Source organism: Zonotrichia leucophrys, chromosome 3 (assembly GCF_028769735.1).
Source record: "Zonotrichia leucophrys gambelii isolate GWCS_2022_RI chromosome 3, RI_Zleu_2.0, whole genome shotgun sequence".
Lineage (NCBI taxonomy): Eukaryota > Metazoa > Chordata > Aves > Passeriformes > Passerellidae > Zonotrichia > Zonotrichia leucophrys.
The window spans coordinates 96,918,383-96,935,771 of record NC_088172.1 but is presented as its reverse complement, the minus strand read 5'-3'; the positions used below and the strand labels follow the sequence as shown (position 1 = coordinate 96,935,771).

Genomic DNA, 17,389 nt, shown 5'->3' with positions numbered 1-17,389 from the left:
AGCTTAGAGGATGAAGATAACAACAAGAAAACTCTGTCTTTGATAATTTATTTTTGTTTGGTTTTCTAAGTATAGCAACCAGTTTCTAACAAAAAACTCCCACAGCTTCTCAAAGCTTTTATTTTTTTCTATGACAATTTCCAAACTAAGGCTTTTCCCGAATTAGATTTTATTTGAAAAGAGAGTACAGAAGGGGGCCAACACAGATTTCTTGATTCATTTTTCCTAAATGAAAAGAGATTTTTTTAAAGACTTATTTTTCTTTTCAAAAAGAAAGGTAACTTAGGTGTTTAGAAAAACCTGTAAATGGAACTCAAAGCTGCAATGTAATTGTGATCAAAGACTCAGCTAGTTTTGAAGGAGAGCTTGGTTTTATAGAAGGAACAACATTTAATTACAATAACTAATGATAAAAAAATTATAACGGAAAGGAAAGAAAACTTGTTCCATATAAGGACTTACCAGTGCATTCTGGACAGGATTTGATAAAGACAGATTACCTTGGTTTTTTGTTTCTTTGAGGTATTCTTCACAATCAATTCAGGCATGGTGTCCTCTCCAGAGGTATGAAAAGACCTGAGGGCTGGAAGTTTCTTACTGTGGAAGTAACAGAGAAAATACAATTTTAAACATGGAGAACATCTGACTATGAATGGTTAGCAGATATTCTATCATGCATCTACTCTATTATGTTATTCTGCTTTTGTGGTTTTTTTAGAACAGAAAATTGAGTATTTCTTTGCGTGATGTGCTGAAAAAATATGGAAAAAACACTCCCAAAATAGCTTTGATTTTCTATGTAAACTTGAGCCCTTTTAAAATTTAGTACTTTCCATAAATAAAACCCATTATCAAGGAAGAAAAAAAAAGGTGAAGAATAAATCAATGGGAGTTTTTAACGACACACTCCTGTTATTCACTGAAGCATGGCACCTCATTTTGGGCACACATGCAACGTGCACAAGATTGTGCCTGTAGGAAACACCTGTTTCTCATTAAGAGTAAATTCAGGCAGACTGTGCTGTCCAAAGCACCAATCTTGGTAACATACAAGTAGGACATCTCTAAAACTAAGCCTTTCTTATGGAAGATGAAAAAAATTAAAATCTGAGTCACATCATCAATAAAGGATTATTAAAGAAAAAAAATGCTCTGAGACTTAAAAAACAAGCTTATAACCAGATCCCCCATTAGTCAAATTTGTTGTTGTTTTCCACAGAAAGCTATTGAGGTAAAAGGAATATCACTATACAAGAGATCATTTTATTAGTTCATTTGTCTAATTAGAAGTTCAAGCCATGAGGACCAGCCACATTCTGGCTTGAAAAGTCAAATGTGAAGCTTACAAGTAATTAGATTTGAGAAATTAGGCCAAAGAAGTTGCAAAATTAGAGAGTGTTTTGATCAAAACTTTAAAGTATCTCTCAAATAAAGCAAAGTTAATTAAATAAAACGTTTCATGACTGATTAGAGTGTACATTTGACCACCGGTTTCATATCACATTCTCCTACCCACCAGCTGGAAAGCTGAAGGGACTTTTTATAACTTCATTAGAGCTACTTTGGGGAACAATTTAATTGTATAAAACCTTATAATGCAGATGCACAAGTACAGCACTACCAGCTGCTGGCTTCTGCTCCTGTTGGGCCACTCTCTCCTTTCCCTCTCCCTGTGCCATCTATTATTGTATTTACTGGGAATGTCCTGATGAAGGCAGGAATGATGAATCTGACTCCATGTTCTCAGAAGGCTAATTTATTATTTTATTATACTATATTATATTAAAGAATGCTATACTAAACTATACTAAAGAATACAAAAAGGATACTTACAGAAGGCTAAAAAGATAATAATGAAAACTCGTGACTCTGTCCAGAGTCCCAACGCAGCTTGGCTCCAGTTGGCCAAAAAGTCAAAACAACTCACACCAGAATCCAATGAAACAATCACCTGTGGGTAAACAATCTCCAAACACATTCCACATGAGCACAACACAGTAGAAGCAAATGAGATAAAATTGTTTCCCTTTTCTCTGAGGCTTCTCAGCTTCCCAGGAGAAAATCCTGTGCGAAGGGATTTTTCCAGAGAATGAGAATGCCACAATCCACACTCCCCCACTGCCTCTGAAGGATGCTTGGCTGCACAAGCAAGTGGATTTTCCTGCCTAACATCCAAAATGCAGAGTTCCTGAAGGAGCAGGAGAGACACAGGGCTTCCTATGTCCAGATCCCACTGAGGGAGCCTCCTGAGCAAAGTGTTTATCTGATATTTGAGAATATTTTTGGGTGGAATAGCTAAGTTAATATTGAGAGCACAAATACCCACCTATGTAGCTGCTTGAAATTATTCTTTTGAGTCTCAAATAACTGCAAGGCTCTGGCACAGCACTTCCCTCTCTAGGCAAAGAGAGGAAAAAGCCTTGGCTAAATCCAACATTTGGAGTTTCAGGATGAAATGGCCCAGTGTCATTTTTGTGATTGGCTGCATAGCACAGCAATGGAAGAAGAATGAGCAGCATTGCAGACAAGTGAGGTGACACAGCTCATCAACATGCAGCACTTCGTGCCATGCAGCACACTTGCAAGTGCATCACATGACTCTATCTTTTTTTATCTTTACCATTTATGTTTGTAATCTTTTTTTTTTTGCTAGACTGTATTTCATGTGTTTCTTTGTCTGACCTCCAACTCCTCTGTCAGAGGTGGTACAGAGAATGTGCAGCAAGAGCAGAGGCAGAGAGAAATATCAATTTATATCTCAGTCTTTGTGACTAAACACTGAGCAGCATCTCTTCAAAACCAACAAGCTCAGTAAAGTTCCCATGTGTTCAAGGCTGACTCTGTGCATGTTTGCTAATCAGCTTCAAATTATAATCAGGATATGAGAACACAACTTTGCAAAGCAAGTTGTAGCCACATTTCTCTTCACAGAGAAAAGCAAGGCACAATTCTTCCCAGGCATATTTCTGAGATTCACATTCTCTGAACCTCAGAGAAAGGGAAAACAATTTTTATCACTTGCTGTGCCTGTGTTGTGCCAAAGTAGAATGCAACATGGAGATTGTTTACCCAGAGTGGTATTTTGTTTCCTCGGCCTATCAGGGCCAAGAGTGTGTGTGTGTGTCAGGACTGTGGGGTGACAGTCACAAATTCTGTGCAGTTGTGAGCAGAGTTGAGTGCTTGGCAGATTCAGTTTAGATGTAATGTGATATAATGTAATATAGTATAAAATGATATAGTATAATGAAGTAATTAATTAGCCCTTCTGATAAGATGGAGTCAGATGCATCATTCTCTCCCCTTCATTGGGGGCAAAAATATCCACCATAGCAAGTGGATCAGCAAATACTCACCAGCGAGAAGAAAACAGGACTTTGGAGGGGAGAATCTGACTCACATCAGCCTCTGACTGATCAGTGACACAGCCTGGGCAGGGTCAGAGCCCTGGCAGAGGGACCACTCTGATGGGATCTCTCAGAGGCTGTGTATCTCCTGTTTCCCTCCAAAAAGAACCCCAAAATCATTCCCTGCAACCCAGAATGGATATTATCCAAAGTCCCCTTGCCACGACTGGTGAAAGCAATTTATTTTTTCTTCTGTGCGCAGGCTCAGAGAGCAGCAGGGTGCTGAGTGATTCAGCTTTTCTGCACAGCAGCAGCAGCAGCAGCACAATGTGCTTCAGTCCTGCCCATCAAGGCAGCCTTCCCACCCTGCAGCCCCACAAGAGCAGTCCATGGTGCCATGGGCAGGAATTGGCACAGATGGGGTGCAGGCGCTCCAAATTCTGTGTACAGCAGCCTCTCCCAACAGAGTTGATGCTGATGCTTTAAACCCCTCATTTCCCCCTGCTCTCAGCTTGGTCCCCTGTTTTTGGTGCATCCTTGAGGCTTCTGCACAGGGAAAAGCAGATGTAGAAGTAGCTAACAAGATCCTCATTAAGATCAGGTTTTGGTAATGACAAGCCAAATCACTCCCAAACTTCTGCTTCTCAGCTTTCAGCTTTAATGATCACTTGATTTACAGCCAGCAAAATTACCTGCAGGGATGCTGCTGTGAAACTAGAGCCTCCAGTCATATTTAGTTTCCATTTCAGCTACTCTACATTGAATATTCCCCTTGGAAATCCAGAGGGCAACTACACTGTCTGTTACATGTGTTACATAAAGACAATCAGAATGAGGTATTTGAGCACTGACCTGCTTGATTTTATTTTCAGCATTTTCTCCTTCCCACTCCCCCACATACATTTGTGAAGCATGAAATAAATTCACCCCTCCTGACTCAGTTCTATTCTTTTTCAATGACAGAACACTCGAGGTTGGTAAGTGAACTCTGCTAGACTGGGTCAGGTTTTCAAATGAAAAAAAAAGCCCCAAGACCCTGAAGCAGATTGATATAATTTTGGTTTCATAGCTGGCAATCATTTTTCATCATTGTTTCAAGCATGAAGGATTTAGCAATTGCTGCATAAAACTTCAGTGGCACAAACCTTTGATGTTCTGTCAAGCAGCTTTGCTTTCCTCCCTGTCCTACAGACTGCAGCCACAAATTACTCCCTGGCAATCCTAGGTGAGGATTATGAAGATTATTAGAAAAAAAAAAGATGAGGTTTAAAGGGTTATTAGAAGTGCCTTTGGCTTTCAGCAACACGCAAATACTCAACCGTGTCCTTCGCAAAAATCCTGATTTTCTTATTTTAATGTGCTGCTGTTTTTTCTCTCTCTCTCAACAGATCTCTTTGCTTGGGCATTTTCACCTCAGATTCCAAGTACTCAAACTGTCAGGAGCATCACCTCCTAGGAGAAAGCAGTGAAACAAACAAAAAACCTGCATTAGCAATCTGCTTGTGAGGTCTCTGAAAGGACAGTTATGCTGCTTGGAGTGTGACTCTGCAGTGGCAATACAGAATTAGAATGCAGAGTTCTATTTTATCTGAAACTACTGCCTTCACAAATGATGTGCTATTTCCCTAGTTAGAAATTTAGGATGATTTTTTGCCCTGGCTTGAGTTCCTTTGGGCTGTCCTGAATTTTCTTGTGGACGCCTATTTAAATTAAACAGGTCAAAATGCGACTGTTATGTCACCACAAGAGAAAAAAAATGCTTAAAAATGCTTAAAAATCCACATCCTATCCATTAAAGTCTGCCAACTAAACAATGTGTACTCTTAGTTGAGTTTTTGGGTTTTTTTGGCTTGCAGTTTTACTTCATCTACAGCATCTGCAGTTCACTGTATTCTGTATCTTGTTGTGACACTGGATTCTGTAGACCCTTGGAGGATTCCCCCAGCAGCTTCTGTAGTTTTTGGGGATGCAGCTCTCAGACCTTTGCATCATGACTGCAAGAGATTTTTATCATCCAAACAGGCTTTAGCTGTAAGATGGGGATAACAAAACTTCTCCCAGTAATTGATCTGCCCAAGGTTATACAAAGAGTGGAGGTTAAATGTCAGCATCTTCCTCAGAGCCTTGGAAATTAGTGCTACAGATCATTACTGAGGTATTTGAATTCTAGAATGATGCTTAGGCTCTATTGCAAACATTTTACAGGAAACTGCCCTATTTCAATAATCTCTAATGCAATGTGGAAAAAGCAGAGCAGTTTAATGAAGGGATGAGAAGGAAGAAGAGAAGTAGTAATAAGTCAAAGAAATAGGCTTAGCTGTTGGTATGAGATTTACAGATGAGTGTTTCCTAAGTATAATCATGTACAGAGAGGCATTGAGATCCTCAAAACTGGGTAATTCACTCCAAATGCCTCAGATTTCATGGCTTACAAAATTTAAATTGACCTCTGCAAAGACTAGGCAGTGATGAAAGTTCAAATTAAACAAACTTTGCTTTACACCTTAAGAATTCAACAAGACTGTACAAGCACCATTTAAATGATTGGTTTTTGGTGTGCTGGTACTCTCACTTATTTCTCAGTATTTAATTATCAAATACCTCAATGAACTCCTCAGGATACAGCTACAACTCAAAAATTATTCACTGAAAAGAGCTGTTGAATAACATTTGACACACACAGGAATCCATTTGTGGAAAATCCTCCATCAGCAAAATTCATTGACTAAATTATATGTGGTTAATTATTCACCCATCTCTCACCACACAAATTTTTCCTCTCCTTTGACAAATTCCTAAAATGATCAGAATGCTGATCACAGCTCAGCAGTCTGTGCAGCCTCTTGCCCCTGTCTCCCTTCCAGTTCCTTCCCTCCAGCCTTTAGCAAGCAAACCCTTCTGGTTCAGCAATTTGGCAAAGCAGGGAAATTTTTGACTTGCAGTTGTATAACTCCTGCAAGGCACTCCAGTCAGCAGGAATGCCATCCAGGGGATTCACTGCTGCAAAAATGCAGAAACAGCCGTCCCTCCCTACCATAGGACTCCGTTGGAAATGCAGAGCTCAGCTCTGAATGCATTGATTTATTGGAGGGACAGGCAGTGTGGAAACACTGTCAGGCTTCTGCAGCCACTGAAATGGGAGACTGATCCAGTCCTGTACAGGAAAAGTGCAGGAATCCAGAAAGATATAAATCAGAAGATGCAGGAGATGTGGGGTGGGAGGAGGAGTCAGAAGGGCAAACTTAGCTTGTGATTAGCTTTAAATCCTGAGAAACACGAAACAAATGTTGGCTGCTTCATGAATTACACCTTGCCTTTCCTTTATTTGTAATTCTCCAGCACAAGTGCAGACCCAAACTCCCCCTGCTCCTGGCTTGCAGCCACCTGGGCCAGCAGGATCTGCCTGCTTTGCTGTGCTCCATTTCCCACATATCTTCTTTAGAAACCCTTTATTAAGATCTTAGCCCTGATGTATTTTTAATTCTGCTGTGAAATCCTCACTTAGGGAAGACGCTACAAAGCCTTCCACCCATCTCTGGCGCTGAACTGTGCTCTTTCCTTCCCTTCTCTTCCCAAAATGCCACTTTTTAAGGAGTCTCTTTTACACTACAGAAATAAACTCTATTTTCCCACCCTGTCTGCGCAGTGCCTGGTTTATACTATTTATATAACAGCTCTCTAACTATTAAAGGGTAAAACTGCAGCCACAAAATTCATACTGCACGTGGTTCTAAACCTGAATTAGCCTTCCCTTTCTTGTGACAATTTGTATTGAATTCCATGGTCTGAGGCTTTGCTGACCATTGTCTACCCTGACCCAGATCCATAATCCACGTCTGATTTCTGGAGTACAAGATTCTGTGTGATGTACAGAATCCTGTTTGCAGGTGATCCTCCTCTGCACTGACTGATCACAATTACCCTTAAAATGCCTTTTGCTCCTGTGTCACAGACATCTTTTATGGAAAATCCTTTCCTTAGGATTTTTTCCTCCTGAGAAGCTGAGAGACCTCAGGAACAAAATGTAAACATTGATTATCTGCTGCTGTGGAATGCAACAGGTGCATCTGTGATTGGCCCATGTTGGATGTTTGTAATTAATGGCCAATCACAGCCCAGCTGGCTCGGACAGAGAGCCAAGACACAAATCTTTGTTATCATTCTTTGCTATTCCATTCTTAGCTGGCCTTCTGATGAAATCCTTTCTTCTATTCCTTTAGTATAGTTTTAATGTAATATATATCATAAAATAATAAATCAGCCTTCTGAAACATGGAGTCAGATCCTCATCTCTTCCCTCATCCTAAGACCCCTGTGAACACGGTCACACTCCTGTCCTGCAGATGAGCATGGAATCTCTGAAATTCCCTGGAAAAGTTCCACCATTCCTGCCTTTGGCTCCTCAGACAAAAGGGACCTTTCCAGCAGAGCACATCAGACCAGACCTTACTGCAGAGTTGTACTTTCAAGGCATTTCCTGGGGCTTTTCCCCAGGATTTCCTGGATTGATGTGGGAAGAGATGACAAGAGAGCCTGCAGTTTTTGGGAGGGGCAATTGGGCTGCAGCCCCTAACTAGTCATTTTGCAGCTCACCCTCTGTAAGGCATCTCTGTCCCACGTGGTAAAAAGGCTTATTTATTCTTCTCACATCTCATTACTAATGCTTCGGATGTATTCTAAGCAGCCCAAGCAACCAGCTTCTGTTCTTGGATGCCAGCCCAGCTCTCCTTGACATCACCAGCACGCACAGACTATGTGAGGAGAGAATTCAGCTCAGTGTAGCATTTACACTGCGTGCTGGTTATTAAAGCAGCCACCCGCTCCTGTTTCATAAGCAAAGATATAAATTCCAGGCCATTACATAAAATGACTTTACAGAGCACTTACTTGGCTGCAGCCACAACTTGCAGACCCCTCTGCTCACCCTTTGGAGGAGGAGTATGGGCAGCACCTCTCCTGCAGAGAGAAGCATTGCACATCCCACTCACTGCCTGGGCCCCAGGGGGAACTCGAGCTGGATTCTGTGGGCAGATAGGGAGGCAGTGACTGTGCCCAGATCTGGGGAAAAACACAGGAAGGACATGGAGCTGGTGGAGCAAGGCCAGAGGGAGCCACCAAGATGATCAGAGGGATGGAGCAGCTTTCCTTGAGGAAAGGCTGAGAGATTTGGGATTGTTCAGCCTGGAGACTGAAAGAAGAAAAGGCTTTGGGGTGACCGGATTGTGACCTTCCAGTACCTCAAGGGAGCCTCCAAGAAAGATTGGGGACGACTGCTCACTAGAGCATGGAGTGACAGGACAGGGAGGAATAGCTCCAAACTGACAGAAAGTAGGTTTAGATTAGATATTGTGAGGAAATTCTTCCCTGTTACAGTGGTAAGACACTGGCACAGGTTGCCCAGAGAAGCTGTGGATGGCCCTGATCTGTGGAAGTGCTCAAGGCCAGGCTGGATGGGGCTTTGAGCAGCCTGGGATAGGGAAAGGTGTTCCTGCCCATCCTGGGGGGATTGGAACTGGATGGTCTTTGCAATCTCTTCCAGCCCAAAGCATTTTGTGATTCTGTGGCATGTCAGGAAAGCCAGCTGGAGATCTTACAGCTGATCCACCTATCATGTAAAGGTGAGATGGTGCCTTCTTGAGAGAAAGACTTTGCTATAGAGCAGAACAATTTCCAGGCTGCTCTCAGGTGTCCTGAGCCTCATTCCTTCATCTGTAAAACAGGACTAACACCTCCCTCACACACAGGTGATAGGGAGATGAAAGATGTTCAAAGATTAAGTATAAAAACATGACAAGCCTGATTCAATATAAGCTGGCAACCAGTGCAAGTTTCAAAGGCAATTCCATTCACAGATTTTAGTGCTGTTTCAGAACATTAGTGTCTACTCTGCTACTGCAGTTTGCCTTGCAAACCCACAGCTGTCAAATAGAAGTCATTAGGAGAAGCAGGGAGAAGCCAGAGTTTTTGTAAGGATGATCAGGAGCAAATTAATTCATGTTGGCTATGAATTTTGCATCAGTAGGTTTCAGTGCCAATCCAGTGGTAGTAAACAGTTTATATTCTCCCTCTGGCTATTGTTGTGAGCTGTGTTCAGATGGATACTGACCTCCCTAAATTGCTTTATAGGCTGTTAACATCACAGAGATTTTCTTTGCAGCTGATACCCCAAGGCTGGAACCTTCAGGCTAAAAGCTGACACAGCAGCTCATGGGTACCAGCTCACTGGAGCTATGCTGAGGGTCTGATTTGTAATTAAAGAGCAAAAAATTGACTTCTGAAAAACAATAGTGGGATGAAGGTGAAGTCTGCTAGGAACTCATTGGCCCTGGAGTATCAGACAGCAGCTTTTAAATTTTTCTGTGCAGGGATGCAGCCTGTCAGAGGTGTGTGCTTCCACCACCTAACCAGTCACAACCCACTGCCCACACACTTGTATCAACGAGCAGAGCACAATATTCCAGGCTGGATTTAAAAGAAATTAATTCTAGCTAATTTACCTAATGCAGTCTCAGCATGGCTCTGGAGACAATTTGATGAGCACAGTCAAAGGAGCAGGAGTGTGTGTACATCCCTAAAACTGAGGATTGGCTGGCAAAACAAACCCACTTCTGGTGGCTTTCCCAGCAGCTAGCCCTCACAGAAATCACCCTCACCTGATACCACCAAAAAGCAAATTATGAGAGCCCTTAGACTAGAAGTCAATTGTAAAGAATAAAAAAGAAAAGGCAAATAGAGGCCCCCTCTGACACTCACTGTGCAGGGATCCATATCCATTGTTAATAGCCAATAAATACTTGCTTCCAGAAATTCTTTGTGCCACTTCCACTGCCCCTCACACTGCTGCAAAACTCTTCCTGCCAGAGCTTTAAACAAGGCACACAACTGACTCCAACTTAGATTTGACACTTTTCCTCAAGATTAAATGGGCTGCTTGCAGAGACAGACAACTCAGTAACTTTAAAGCTCCCTGCCTTAGCTAACAAGAAACAAATTGCTTCCCCAGTGACTCCTCCCAAGGGATTAACCTGTGATATTTGCATTAATTCATCTTTAAATGTAAAGCAGAATAGATTCTGTTTCTTTAACAAATTTTCATATTATTTAAATAGACTTGTTTTAAAAGCTAATAACATGTTTGCTTTGGGAATCTTTTGCATTTATACTTACCTTTTGGCTGGCAGCTCATTATATGGGAAGATCTGTTGGAAGTAAAGCAGTTGAAGATTATAAAGGTTCTACAAAGGATTTACATGTGAGGCCCCTCTGACTGTGATTTTCAGCAATGTTACTTTTCCCCCATTTAGTGACATTTAAGGATATTGGGAACCTTTTGGTGACAGAGCACACCAGCAATCCTTGGCTTCTGAGGAGAGGGGGCTTTGCTGCCCCTTCCTGATTGCTGCTGCCTATGGAGCAGGTTGGATCAGCCGGTGCCAAAGCACTGCTGAGGGGTGGGATTTCATCCTCCCCTTTTTGCTGCAGGGGAAATGGGGATAGGGAAGAGTGAAGGGAACAGCAGAAGAAGGGTAAATTTTTCACGTTTGCTCACAAAAACCAGCACAGATTACACGGTGCTCACTCATTCTGTCCTCTCTCTCCAGTTATGTCAAAGTGCTTTGAGATCATTATTGGGTAATTAATGAAACAATAATTATCTGATTGCTTTGGAATGTGGTCTGGATGTTGCTCACCAACAGGTGCCTCTTTGATAGGTTCCATGTGAATTGTTTTTAATTAATAACCAATCACCATCATCTGTGTCAGACTCTGAGGAGTCAGTCACGAGCTTTCATTATCATTCTTTTCCAGCCTTTTGATGTATCCTTTCTATATAAAATAGTATAGTTTTAATATATAATTCCTTATAATATAATATCACAAAATAATAAATTAGCCTTCTGAGAATTTGGAGTCAAATTCTCATCTCTCACCTCATTCTGAGGACCTGACAACACCACAGTCAGTGAAAGGACCTGAGGCACGGCCCAGTTCTGGATGCCTGTGCAAATCTGTGTGGCTGTGTTAGCTTACATATCCATCAAATCAGGGAAAACCTTCCTGGGGCTTGGTTCCTCTTGAGCCCAAAGAGCTCCCAGGCACTCCCAGCACTGCTGTCCTGAGCAAACAGAGCTGCTGTGCTGTTTTCACTGCAGCAACATGCAGTGTCACACGGCGTCAGCAGTGACACCCCACTGCCCGAGCAGCTGCAGCACTCCCAGCCTTTGCTTTAGCCTCTGCAAGAAATTAGCTGCCACACAGAAATCACACTGATTCCACAGCTTGGAAATGGAATTCGTGCAAAGATTCTCTTAAGGCAGACATGAGGTTCTGTATTTTTTAATAAAGCTCACAAGTGAATATTATGAAGTGGTGGGGGAAATCAATACTTTGGTCACTGGGTAAATACTTTTGAGTTCTTTACTGGCTTTAAGATTTACTGTTTAGCCACTCCAATTCCTACCATGTGCAAATGTTTCCTACATTAACAGGAGAAGAGTGATTTGTGGGCAGTAAATGGGAAACAGGACATCAATTTAACAGGGCCATTTGGGGTTAGCAGAAAATGACAGAACAGCAGGAAGCACTTAAAAGCTTCCCTCCCAGCAATCACAGCCCTTCAATTTTGAGTCTTCTTCTCCAATCAAGTAGTGTATTGATGAGAAACCAGTTCTGATGATGACCTTTGACAGACCTCATTCTGGCCTTCTGGTGTAAGTAATTTCTCTAACTATGGTGTCCTAACAGGAGCTAAATTCATCTCATTTACACAATCACTCAAGATGCATGAGAAATGGCAGAAACCAAAGGTAAGAGGTTTTCTTTTTCCCTTAACTTGGATAATTTTTTTTTCCTTTGAAGACTCCTGATCTCAGCTTGAGTTGCTGGTATGGCTTTTTCTGTGTGCTGCTTCCTCTCCTGTCTGTCCCAGCTCCTTGAAATTATGGATGGACCATCCTTACTAATTCATCAGTCCTCCTGTGACTCAATGCATGAGTTCCTTCCTGTGCTGCATATTTTTAAATCTCATTCTGTAAGGCTGCTCCTAGATCTAGCCACACTCACATTTCATTCCAAGCTTTTTTTCAATTAATATCACTTCTTTGGCTGTGCTGGAAAGAAGCTCTCATTTTTCTTTCAAAGGCAGCCATGGAGTGAGGAATGCCAGATTTCCTAGACAGGAAATGGTGTTCGCTCCCAGTCCTGCTAATGTCAGGAGATGTATTTCATCACACAAAAATACACCTTTGACAACAAACCTGAGAGCACAGACCATGCTACTGGAAAATCAGAACAACACAATAGCTTCCAGCTGATATTCCTGACCATTCCACAACCTGCTTTTTGAGCTCCAGCTTGCAGTTGTGAGCCTCTGCCTTTTCCCAGGGCTCCAGAGTCAGAGATACCAATGAGCACTATGCTCTGCTGGGGAGTTCTGCCTGTAAAATGGGATGAAAAATGACTGCCATGAGCTGGTAAGAACCCCAACTCCTGAACATCTCATGCTGCACTTCACTGGTTTTTAAAGCTCCTAATACTCGCTGAGAAATGCCGTGAAATGCTGACCTGATCTGAACTCCCTCTGTCAGCTCACATTTGTCCCAGCCCTGGGCAGGCATCGTGCCAGATGTGGGGTCAGCCATCCCCTGCAGCTGGCAGAAGGGTGGCACAGAAATCCCAGCAGAGGCCACCCTGTGTGCCCCAGCTAATTCCCCACAAAGGCAGAGGTGAGCCCATGCCTGCCTGACACCAAGTCAGGACAAGTGTTGGGTAAGGGAGCCCAGCACCCTGTGCTGCCATCCTGGAAACACAGCAGGGTGCAGGGAAAGCCTCCTCTCCCAGCTGCCCTGCCCTTTGCTGACTTATTCTGAGCCCACAAAGATCCTGTGTAGAGGGGTGAAGGAGAGTGCTCTCAGCAACAGACAATACTTGGAAATTATTTTCCTAAGCAGGGTCAACCAACCTGCTCATCCCCAGGCACTGAGGAGGAAAAACATCTTATGTAGCACATATTGTAAAGAAAGTACCGAATGAAGCATGGAGGACAAAGCCAAAACATGCATGGATTGTATTCTGAAGCAGCAAAACAAATTCTCCCTTTGTAGAGTCTAGGGAAGTCTTGAGCATAGTCAGCTTTTGAAAATCATTGAAATAGTTGTCATGACTCTATTCTGACCTTCTGTCTGTTAATTTGGCTCCCATGATGCCTGAATAGCTCTCCTGAAGCCAGTTTGCTGTCTATTGTCTGTGCCTGATGAGAGCTGTTATTTCTGATTAGGTACTTTCCCTCTGTATTCCAGATCTCTGCCCTTCATTTCTCTCCCTCAGCATATTTCTCCCTCAGCACTAGCGGTGTCTGCAGTGAGTACCACTCCTAGCATGCCCTGGTGAGCAAAACAAAAGCAAGAATGTGTCACACCTGAGCCTAAGGCTGCAGCCAAGGGACCATAACCTCACATCTGGAAGTGCCTTTATGTTGTGCTACTCCCATGCTCTGGAAGTTCTGTTGGATTTAGTATTTCTAAGCTAAATACATTTCCACCATTCTTTTATTCATAAAACATCCCACTACAAAACCAAGCCAGACATGCCAGGCTGTAGGTCTCTGGGAATTTATTTCATAGCATCACAACTTCCTACAAAGAGGGGGTTAAAGAAAGAGATGGTTCCATGTATGTTTTTAAGGTAGATGTGAGCCTTGTCTCCCAACACCTCCCCTGAGCACACTGGGACTATTGAGTCTGGAAAAGCAGAGGCATAAATCAGCCTTTACAGAATCACAACTCTTATACCTTACCAAAAAAGTGAATTTATCTCATTTTCCCTTCTAAGCCCAACCAGCAATTGGCTGGAGAAAACTGAAATACATCTGTACCGAGGAAAGAATTATCCTGCTCCTCCTGCCATGCCAGACCAGCATTCAGCCCATCCAGGGCAGCTTGCAAGCAGTGTCACCAAAACACTGGGGTGTCCCACCCTCCCTCAGCCACTCTTTTTCCACCAGGTCTCATAAAAAAGGGAATCTCTGGGCTTTGAACACATGGAAGCCTCTGGTACAGAGCAGGAATAGCAGCTCAGGAGAGAAAAAAGCTGGAGAATCTCCCAGAACAACAAGAAAACAAAATGGGATTCTCAGCTGTGAAAAATCACAATCGTGTGCCATTCAACATCCCAGCCATAACCTTCCATCACCAAGGGTGTTGTGATACAGGATGAGATTTTTTGGCTCACAAAATCACCTTGCTCAACTTGCCTGTATCCAGGAGCCTCCACCCCTGCCTTCAGTCCCCAGGGCACTTGATGCTTCCAATTCCTGCCAGCTGCTGAGGTGTTTGACACCATGCTGAGCACGTAGCTGCTGCCACCACAAGGCAACACAAGGTGTTTGGCCCTCAGGGAGTGGAAACCATTCCTCTTCACAAGACAGGTGTCTGCTGGGGAAGGCAGAAAGCCTCCCTCAGAATGGAGAATGTAAACTCCCTCCCCCTGAATTATTATAATTTTGAAATTCAGGGGCTCTCAGGCAAAGATATGGGAATGGGAATAACAGTTCTTTACTGGTATGTGTAACAAGGCAAACAAAACAATGAGAACTATGGCATGAACAACAAACAGAGCCAGGGTAACAGTCCTTGAGGAGTGCCCTGAAAACCAAAGGAGTTCCTCCTCCCTGCCATCAGTGCTTCTTAGCAACAAAATGGGAAAAAATTCCACAAGTAACAAGGAAAGAACAGAGGGAAAAAACCAACCTCCAACAGCAACCACAGCAGTCCCACTGAGATTCCCCTCCCTGCAAGCCCCTGGTTGTTGTCAGGTTAGAACAAGCCACAGCTGTTTGTGAAATGGTGGTGCTCCCCAAGCAGCACAAAACATCCCTGGGCAGCTTTAAAATGAGATCTAGGAAACTGCACTTTCTACTCTCTGTTCGAGTGTAAACCCTATTGGACCAGGGTGGAGGATCCCTGAAGGCTAACTGTGTTATCTTTGTCTATAGAAAACAATTAGAAAGCTGATTTTAAAATGCTACAATTAAAGGCTTAATATAAATGCATTTCTGATGCTATCAACAAGTGCACAGGCTTCAAGAAGCTCTTTCAAAATACCAATTCCTTCAAGCAAAAAACTGGTTTTGTTTTCTCTTCATGGTGAGGGGACTGTGGGCAATTTACACACACTTTGTAATCTTAAAAGTACTTTATCTGTGCTGTGCATCTTATGTGCTAGAATTCTATACACAGCCTGTAAAAATATACATAAAGCCTTGTACAAATTTACTGTTCTGTCTATAGATTCATGGCTGAAGATAAAGCATTCTAGCAGAAAAGCTTGGGGGCAGGGCACACAAAATCTGATGAGCAGGAGTTCTGTAAAATTTAATAGACACATTTCTACCTTTATTTCAGATAATCAGATTACAGTGGGATTTCAAAATTAATTTCCCTTTCTTTGGCAGTTTTATGCTGTGTTTTGGGAATAATCATACAAAATGAACACTACAAATGAAAATTCTGGGTTTATTGAGGTCACTAGGGCAACTCCTACTGATTTCAATTGGGCCAGGGCCTCATTTTATGAGGAAGTCTTGGGGAGAAAATAAATTCAGTCTTCTAGAAACAGAGCAACATGGCAAAAAGCCTTCCCTTAATTTTATTTTGAACATGGTCACACTGCCATCTGAGAAAACAGCTCCTTTCATTGCCTTCAGGAAATCAGCAGGCAGTCCTGTTGCCACTGATTCCCTGCAAGCCTGGAAGGACAGGCTGGCTTTCAAATCTGCTGCTTTTTACCTGAATGCTGCTGATGGCTCATCTGCCCATCGTGTCTCACCCTGGGCCAGGATCTCACCTTCCCCCAAGTGCTGGGCTTGGGAGGTCCCAAAGACTCTCTGAGCTCCCTCAAGCTTGCCCTGGGCTGTAGGAGAGCCCCTCTTGCTAGGCTAGGAAATATTAGGCTCCTCCACCTGAGAACTGAGTATTCAGAGCCTGTTTTAGACAGGATTTTGTCCTCATAAGAAGCAGCAGCCACGTGCTCCTCAGCAGTTTCCAGCTATTTGGGAGCAGGGAGCCTTCTCCTGCAAGACAAACAAGTGAGTGCAGCTCTTGGGGTCCAATTGCTCCCCAGTCAGAAACAGAATCACAGAATGGTGAGGTTGGAAGAGACCTCTAAGATCAAGTCCAACCTGTGCCCTAACACCTCAACTAGACCATAGCACCAAGTGCCATGTCCAGTCTCTTTTTAAACACATAATACATAAACATCTCACCACTCTTTCCTTCCACTTTAAACTTCTTTTTTTGCTGGCACAAATACACACATGATTCTCTGCCTCACCTAAAAGGGTGCAATACTGACACTGCTCTCCCTAAAATCAATTTCCAAAGCAAGTGTCCTATCACTCCCATCGTATTTCAGGCAGGAGGAAAGGAGAAAGTCCCTTTGGATGAGATGGGCCATGCTTCATTCATCTTGTCCACTTGGTGCTGACCATTTTTCTGACCATTTAAGAATCATTTTTATGTTTTCCAAAGCATCTGAGGCTGCCAGCAGCACCAATCTCCTCTGCTACACCAAGCCAGGCTGCTGCTGCCAGTGTGGTCCTTGCTGCCCCACATTTAAGAGCTCTCACATTAGTACAGTGCAAGGCACAGGGCAGTTCCTGCTTGAAGCCAGCTCCAAATGGGAAGTGCTGGCACCTAAGAGAACTTGGATCCAGAATGGAGCCAAGTACTGAAGTAACAATTCTAGAAAGACAACTTACCCAAAGTGGCAAATTTAATGCCTGCAAACATGCTTCAATCAGAATTTTGGATGAACTCTGAAGGTATTGATTTTTTTCTGGGGTAGACTTACTCAAATTTCCATATCTCTTTATCAGACTGTATTTTTTATCATTAGCCAGTAATATATGGAAGGTCTTGGAGATGGACATCACAGAAGTGAGCCTTTAAAATAAGTGACCTTTAAAGTCAGTGAAGTCTCAAATCTTAAAGTGAAGGCTCAAATCTCCTGGAAGAAAACTGTTAATACTCAGAATTCTGAATAATATT

General features: G+C 42.8%; 1 long non-coding RNA gene across 1 annotated transcript; it reads right to left on the bottom strand.

The window, feature by feature from the left end:
- Positions 1-4,546: 4,546 nt before the first annotated feature.
- On the bottom strand, positions 4,547-10,863 carry LOC135446036 (uncharacterized). The gene is made up of 4 exons (XR_010439652.1): positions 10,672-10,863; positions 10,512-10,543; positions 4,664-4,796; positions 4,547-4,565 (listed from the first exon to the last, which is right to left on the bottom strand). It is a non-coding gene; the product is annotated as an uncharacterized LOC135446036 (long non-coding RNA).
- Between the last annotated feature and the right edge of the window lie 6,526 nt (positions 10,864-17,389).